The 8,388-nt window shown below is 40.5% G+C and overlaps 1 long non-coding RNA gene across 1 annotated transcript; it reads left to right on the top strand.

The window, feature by feature from the left end:
• Positions 1-483: 483 nt before the first annotated feature.
• Positions 484-2,301, top strand: LOC146247349 (uncharacterized). Its single transcript, XR_014732272.1, has 2 exons — positions 484-1,501; positions 2,240-2,301. It is a non-coding gene; the product is annotated as an uncharacterized LOC146247349 (long non-coding RNA).
• The last annotated feature ends 6,087 nt before the right edge of the window (positions 2,302-8,388 follow it).

Here is an 8,388-nt window from a genome sequence, read left to right as displayed (position 1 = left end):
GCAGAAAAGCCGCCAAACAGGAAGTGAAGCCATATCTCAGCAGTTCTTTGAAGCAGTGACACCAAAGTTGGTACGCCTACTCGGAACTTTATTCTAAGGATGTTCTCCAAAAATGGTGTCATGTGACTAAAAGGGGGCGTGGCCGGAAGCATAAACGTGTTTTGGCTAATAACTGTTGAAGTGTTTACCTTAATAAAGTAATTTCTTTGTCTCTTGATGTCTTGTGAGATATCAAGCCTGGCCATTGATAACTTTTCATAATAACCGAATTGACGCGGCCGCCATTTTGGATTTCATGGAAAATATCAATATTCATCATATTTTTAACATGTTTTTTTTTCTCAAATCTTCTCAATCCTCTTAAACTTCTTCAACTTTCTTCTTCCTCAATCTTTCAGCTACAGCCACCATTTAAACTTTAAAATGATGACAAAACACTAAACTATTGTTTCTGTAATTCAGCCTTTTGATATCTTTTCAACTTTTTTTAATATCACTGATTATGTTTCATTAGTTTTTCAAACCGTTTCTGAGATTTACATGGGTGTCTATGTGAGAGTCTAGAGTGCTGACTGAAACGCTTAGAGTGGAGGGGAGCTTCGAAATCAGTTTCAAAAAGTATTTCTAGTTTGCCAGCATTGCCACAATTTTCACTCTTCATGCTTCATTTTTGGATCAATAGATAGCTAATTATGTGTTGGTCGTAGACAGTTGTCTGTGGAATCCAACAGACTTACACATTTTTTCAGAGCCCCACAAAAGCGAGACAAAGTCCAACTCTCGCCCCATAGAGACCAATGCAAATCTAGTGACACATTTCTCAGACAAAGCACAAGGATGACGATTTCTAAACTGCCAGTAGAGTCGTATTTCTGTCCGCACAGACATATAAAGGACATCTCTGGTTTCGGCAGAGTCTTGGGTCTCGGAAAATATCCTCATTTTTTTGATTGGACTTATAGTTTTGCGTCTAGGTTAACTTGTTTGAGGTGTGGATGCTAGGTAAACGTATATTATTCTCTCTGCCAAGCTTGTTAGCAATCATAGCTGCACCATCACCGTGGCAACCAAACAAACACGTTAGAGACCAATGCAAATCTAGTGACACATTTCTCAGACAAAGCACAAGGATGACGATTTCTAAACTGCCAGTAGAGTCGTATTTCTGTCCGCACAGACATATAAAGGACATCTCTGGTTTCGGCAGAGTCTTGGGTCTCGGAAAATATCCTCATTTTTTTGATTGGACTTATAGTTTTGCGTCTAGGTTAACTTGTTTGAGGTGTGGATGCTAGGTAAATGTATATTATTCTGTCTGCCCAGCTTGTTAGCAATCCTAGCTGCACAATCACCGTGGCAACCAAACAAACACGTTTTTGAAACTGCTGGTAGAGTCCTATTTCTGACCGCACAGACATATAGGATATCTATGGTATGGTATAAGATTACCGCAAGAGCTGGATTTACTGCTTCATTTTGAAAACTAAGTCGATCATACGAGGTAAGACAAGTTTCTTCACATGTGTTATCAATATTGTCAACATTGTTCAAATTAAAAGTCAAACGTTTTTAGTTACGAAGCATTTATTTGTAGAACTACAGTAGGACTGGAGTGACGTGAGCAAAAAGAAAAACAATTTAGCTAATTTTGGGAAACCTGGATAATAAACATTAGCTAGGACCACCATGTACACTTTAAGCTAAATATTTATACCTTTTTGGGGCAATTTAGTCGATTGTGGAATATAGTAAAACCTTGGTAGTTACGCGGAGGAGTAACTACGCTGCTAGTTAGTTTTTCGACTTCACCCAATCGGTGCTTGTTGACAGGCAAGCAGCAAATCTCTTCTTATATCAACTTTTTTGTGTGTGTGAAGTAAATAGTTACTAGCAATACTATGTCATATTTTAGCTAAAGATCAATAACTTTTTGGGCCAATGTTGTTGCTTCCGTACATTTGCCTGAGGTTGGGATAGGTAGGTTCAGAACTGCCTGGAAACTGGTTTGCTACTGCAGTTGGATAAGTTTAGCTTGTTAATTTTCTCATGTCATGAAACATCCTTCTATATTTTTGCAGATAGCTATACCCATCCATCATACAGACGTGATTTTAGGATGTTTGTATCTTACTATTCGCAAGGAAGGTGTGAAAGGGCTGTCCACAGTTCAACGTTATGGTTTATCGGATTTGGGAAGAACACACTGCAGGCTACTAATTTGATTTTTTTTCTGTTGTAGAGGTGAAGGAAGACTATCCCTGCAAGAGGAGGAGGCAGCTGACTGTTGATTACCACACAGGAGGAGGACCTCCTGAACCAGGAACTGCTGGAGGAAGACCAGGACGAGTAGGAGATGGAAAAATTAGATTGAACCTGATACCCAGCCAGGAACATCATCTGGGTATGTATCAATGTATATTATTTGTTTCTGTTTCCCATAAGACTAATACTCATAATAATCAGATTATTATGCTAAAACCTGTAGTCCCTCCTTTGTCGTCACTTCACACAACCCATATTCCCTAGAATGGAAAAAAATCCTGTAACACAGTGGTTCTCAAATCGGTCCTCAGGTACCACCTGTCCTGCATATGAGATGTTTTCCTGCTCCAACACACCTGATTGAAATAAATGGGTCGTTATCTAGCTCTGTAGAAGCCTGGTAACAAACATGCATTTGAATCAGGTGTGTTGGAGCAGGGAAACATCTAAAACATGCAGAACAGGTGGTATTTGAGGACAGATTTGAGAACCACTGCCTGGCTATGCTATGGCTATGATCGTAAAAATAGGACTGAAAATAAAACAAATGTAGTTTCTTGCGCGCCGAAATGTAATGGCAAACGACTTTGCTTGCTTTGCAATAGGAACTGTTTTCCGTTTTGGCAGTCATCTGAGTGTGACCAGTATCGCGACAAGGCGTAGATGGAAAAGGATGTGTTTATTGGTGTTGTCTTCCCCCTGCCTCTTTATCTCCCTGTCTTCTCCCTCTCCTTTCTCAACAGGGATTGCAGTTGAGTTTATGCATTTATATATCTTCTGCTTTGCAGTTATTTATAAAAAAAAATATTTACAGTAGAAAGTTTGTTGTTTTGCTGAGATATCATTCCCCTCACAGTTTAATGTTCAAAACAAATAAAGTGTGTGTTTTATTGAACACATAAAATGCATATTTCAGTGGTGGTGTCCGTTATTTTCAGATGCAATTTATTGAATGCAAAGGTATTTGAGAAGTGGTGATGTGAAATTAATCTTGACATTCTAAATGCTTTAGCCTGTTTTCTCATTCATCACTAGAATGGTCTTAACTTTTAAACAATACATTTATATCTGTCTGCTATTCTATATTAACCACACAATTATGTAAGTGTCATACACTCAGGCAGCGGCGAAGCCGCCAAACGAGACGCAAGAGCCTATCTCAGCAACCATTTGTGCGATTGTCACCAAACTTGGGTTCCATCGTTCCCACGAGGAGCAGAGGAGGCCTGTGGTGTTATACCAGAAAAAAACACTTTGAACACACAGTACTTTGGAACGCAAACAGATATTTCAACCAAACTATGTGTGTTGCATGAGTGCAACAGGTTATTGTGACTTAATTGTTGCGCAAGTGCTATGGAGGCCATGTCCTGCTCTGGACTGCTTGGCCCCTCCATTGCTGCTTGCAGCTATATTTAGGATTCCTCCGTAAGGAGGAAACCTATTGTTATTGGTGGTTTTATTATTTGTAATTCTTGTACCATGGGAGTCAATGGCAGCCCCTAGACCCCATCGACAACTTTTTATGAAATTTGGCACACTCATTAAGGACAGTTTCTTCTATACCTACACCAAGTTTCATGTCTCCCATTAGACCACTCTAGCGCCACCAATGGGTCAAAGTTGGACTTGTGTTTACACACGCAACTTTTGAACCGTATGACTAAAAATGATGTACCATTGGATTCCCTGGATCAAGCCGAGTTCAAAGCACACCATGGCGTTAATTTCCGGTTATATAGATTTCCCGCCATTTCCGGTTTTATCAAAAACCTTTGAAAGCCTACTCCTCCTACAATTTTTGTCATATATTCTTCAAAATCACCAGAGATGATCTTCAAACCAAGCCTCACAAAAGTTATCAAAGGAATTTTGATCCTCATAACCGTCTGTCCGGTACAGCCAATCAAATTCATCAGAAAAGCCGCCAAACAGGATGTGAAGTCATGTCTCAGCAAATCTTTGAGATATCAACACTAAACTTGGTAGATCGGAGGAAGACACTACAACATATTACCATGTGCAAAGGCAAATTCATATCTCTAAAAATGATTGATATAAATCAAATTGAACTTATCGCTAACGCTAAAATAATGCTTTGCACATCAGCCAGTCAAAAACTGATACTCTGATTCAATCACAAGTTCATATGAAGACTCTTGAGAATGTTCATAACACAAATCTGTGAAAAAGTTGACTGTAAGATGAAAGGTCGATTTTTGGTGAATATTTGAAACATGCTTGCTTGGCTAATTTCTAGGCAAATTTCCAATGAATGTCTCCCCTGCTCCTCCCCGCGCGTGCTCCAAAATCTCACACACACTCAGCCTTCCCTTGACACACGCGCGGCCAAGACGCACACGCAACATTTCAGGAGAGTGTGGGCTGACCAAGCCCCCACTCATTCCTTGGTCTTTAGCAAAGGCCCATGTGGCTCTTGATGGTATTGCATTTCCGATTTTGTATGCAATGGTAAAAAGGTCTCAAATCCTGAAACATTGATAGTATAGACCAAGAGTAAATACCACACCTCAAATGGCCCACCATTACCCATAGGTGGCGCTATAGGCCACGCCCAAAAGCACAAAGATACAAGGCTTTCTGGAATGGATAGGTTCACCAAGCCCCCTCCCTTCACGTATTGGCTTGAAAAAAGGCCCATGTGGATCTTGATGGTATTGCATTTCCGATTTTGTATGCAATGGTAAAAAGGTCTCAAAATCCTGAAACATAGATAGTATAGGCAAAGAAACAGTTTAACAAAAAGCCCATGTGGATCTTGTTGGTATTGCTTTTCCGATTTTGTATACAATGGTAAAAAGTTATAAAAATCCTGAAACATTGATAGTATAGACCAAGAGTAACTACCACACCACAAATGGCCCACTATTACCCATAGGTCTTCCCTTGACACACGCGCGGGCTTGGCAAGACGCACACGCAACATTTCAGGAGAGTGTGGGCTTACCAAGCCCCCACTCATTCCTTGGTCTTTTGCAAAGGCCTTGTGGATCTTGATGGTATTGCATTTCAGATTTTGTTTGCCATGGTAAAAAGTTCTCCAAATCCTGAAACATTGATAGTAAAGGCCAACAGTAACAACAACACTTTAACAAAAGCCCATGTGGATATTGTTGGTATATTTTTCCGATTTTGTATGCAATGGTAAAAAGTTAAAAACATCCTGAAACATTGATAGTATAGGCCAAGAGTAACTACCACACCACAAATGGCCCACCATTACCAATAGGTGTCGCTACAGGCCACGCCTTAAAGCACAAAGCACTTCACTTCTTGTGAAGATTAAAGCACTTCACTTCTTGGCTTGAAATAAAGGCCCTTGTGGATCTTGATGTTATTGCATTTCAGATTTGGTATCCCATTGGAAATTCTGCAGCATTGATTTTTCTATACAGTTACAATTTGTCAAGAATATACATTTTTCAATGGTTCGCAATGCTTTACATGTAAGCCAGTCAAACAAGTTCATATGAAGACTCTTGAGAATGTTTAGTACACAAATCTGAGAAAAAGTTGACTCTAAGATGAAAGGTCGATTTTTGGTGAATCTTTGAAACATGCATGCTTGGCTAATTTCTAGGGAAATTTACAATGAAATGTGTCCCCTGCTCCTCCCCGCACATGCTCCAAATTCTCACACACTCATTCTTCCCTTGACACGCGCGGGCTTGGCAAGACATACACGCAACATATCAGGACTGTGTGGGCTGACCAAGCCCCAACTCATTCCTTGAATATCAGCATAGGCCCTTGAGGACCTTGGTGTCATTGCATTTCCTACTTTGTATGCAATAGTAAAAAGGTCTCCAAATCCTGACACATTGACAGTACAGGCCAAGAGTAACTACCACACTTTACCCAAAGCCCATGTGGATCCTGTTGGTATTGCATTTTCGATTTTATATGCAGTGGTAAAAAGTTTTTAAAATCCTGAAACATTAATAGTATAGGCCAAGAGTAACTACCACACCACAAATGGCCCACCATTACCCATAGGTGGCGCTACAGGCCACGCCTTAATGCATAAAGATACAAGGCTTTCTGGAATGGATAAGCTCACCAAGCCCCCTTCCTTCACTTACTGGCTTGAAATAAAGGCCCTTGTGGATCTTGATGGTATTGCATTTCAGATTTGGTATGCCATTGGTAATTCTGCAGCATACATTCTTCTATACAGTTACAATTTGTCAAGAATAAACATTGTTCAATGGTTTGCAGTGTTTGGAGGAATCCGCCATTACTGCTTGCAGTTATATTTATTATTATTATTCTTAAGACTGGGTGTCTATGGCAGGCCCTAGAAGCGCTTGGTCGAAAGTTGTGAAATTTGGCACACTCATTAGGGACAGTCCCCCGGTCCAAGTCACAAAGTTTCATGTCCCATACTTTGGCACTCTAGCGCCACCAACGGGTCAAAGTTGGAGTTGTGTTTACACACGCAACTTTTGAACCGTATGTTCAAAAATGAGGTACCATTGGATTCCCTGGATCAAGCCGAGTGCAATGCACACCATGGCGTCAATTTCCGGTTATATAGATTTTCCGCTATTTCCGGTTTTATCAAAAACCTTTAAAAGCCTACTCCTCCTACAAATTTTGTCAAATCTTCTTCAAAATTACCAGATATGATCTTCAGACCAAGCCTCACAAAAGTTATCGAAGGATATTTGATTTTCAAAACCGTTTGTCCGGTACAGCCAATCAAATTCTGCAGAAAAGCCGCCAAACAGGAAGTGAAGCGATATCTCAGCAGTTCTTTGAGGCAGTGACACCAAAGTTGGTACGCTTACTCTGAACTTTATTCTAAGGATGTCCTCCAAAAATGGTGTCATGTGACTAAAAGGGGGCGTGGCCGGAAGCATAAACGTGTTTTGGCTAATAACTGTTGAAGTATTTACCTTAATAAAGTAATTTCTTTGTCTCTTGATGTCTTGTGAGATATCAAGCTTGACCATCGATAATATTTCATAACAACCGAATTGACGCGGCCGCCATTTTGGATTTCATGGAAAAGTGTAAAAACCTTTTACACGCCCCAAATTTTGTCCAATGTTTACTAAATTTGGCACAGATGATCTTCAGACCAAGCTTCACAAAGGTGTCTGATGGATTTTCAAATTTTTGAAACCGTTTGTTCGGTAGAGCCGATCAAAGGCGGCGGCGAAGCCACAAAAGACACGTTAGAGCGTAACTCAGCAACCATTTTAGCGATTGTCACCGAACTTGGGTTCCATCGTTCCCAAGAGGATCAGAGGAGGCCTGTGGTGTTACACCGGAAAAAAACACTTTAAACACTCAGTACTTTGGAACGCAAACAGATATTTCAACCAAACTTGGTGTGTTGCATGAGTGCAACAGGTTATTGTGACTTAATTGTTGCGCAAGTGCTATGGAGGCCATGTCCTGCTCTGGACTGCTTGGCCCCTCCATTGCTGCTTGCAGCTATATTTATTATTATTATTATTATTATTATTATTCTTAAGACTGGGTGTCTATGGCAGGCCCTAGAAGCGCTTGGTCGAAAGTTGTGAAATTTGGCACACTCATTAGGGACAGTCCCCCGGTCCAAGTCACAAAGTTTCATGTCCCATACTTTGGCACTCTAGCGCCACCAACGGGTCAAAGTTGGAGTTGTGTTTACACACGCAACTTTTGAACCGTATGTCCCATTTTCAAAAATGAGGTACCATTGGATTCCCTGGATCAAGCCGAGTGCAATGCACACCATGGCGTCAATTTCCGGTTATATAGATTTTCCGCTATTTCCGGTTTTATCAAAAACCTTTAAAAGCCTACTCCTCCTACAAATTTTGTCAAATCTTCTTCAAAATTACCAGATATGATCTTCAGACCAAGCCTCACAAAAGTTATCGAAGGATATTTGATTTTCAAAACCGTTTGTCCGGTACAGCCAATCAAATTCTGCAGAAAAGCCGCCAAACAGGAAGTGAAGCGATATCTCAGCAGTTCTTTGAGGCAGTGACACCAAAGTTGGTACGCTTACTCTGAACTTTATTCTAAGGATGTCCTCCAAAAATGGTGTCATGTGACTAAAAGGGGGCGTGGCCGGAAGCATAAACGTGTTTTGGCTAATAACTGTTGAAG

This window comes from Hypomesus nipponensis, chromosome 19, assembly GCF_054491055.1.
Source record: "Hypomesus nipponensis isolate SF chromosome 19, ASM5449105v1, whole genome shotgun sequence".
In the NCBI taxonomy this organism is placed as follows: Eukaryota; Metazoa; Chordata; class Actinopteri; order Osmeriformes; family Osmeridae; genus Hypomesus; species Hypomesus nipponensis.
Note: the sequence above shows the minus strand (reverse complement) of the source record. Positions and strands in the feature narration are given on the sequence as shown.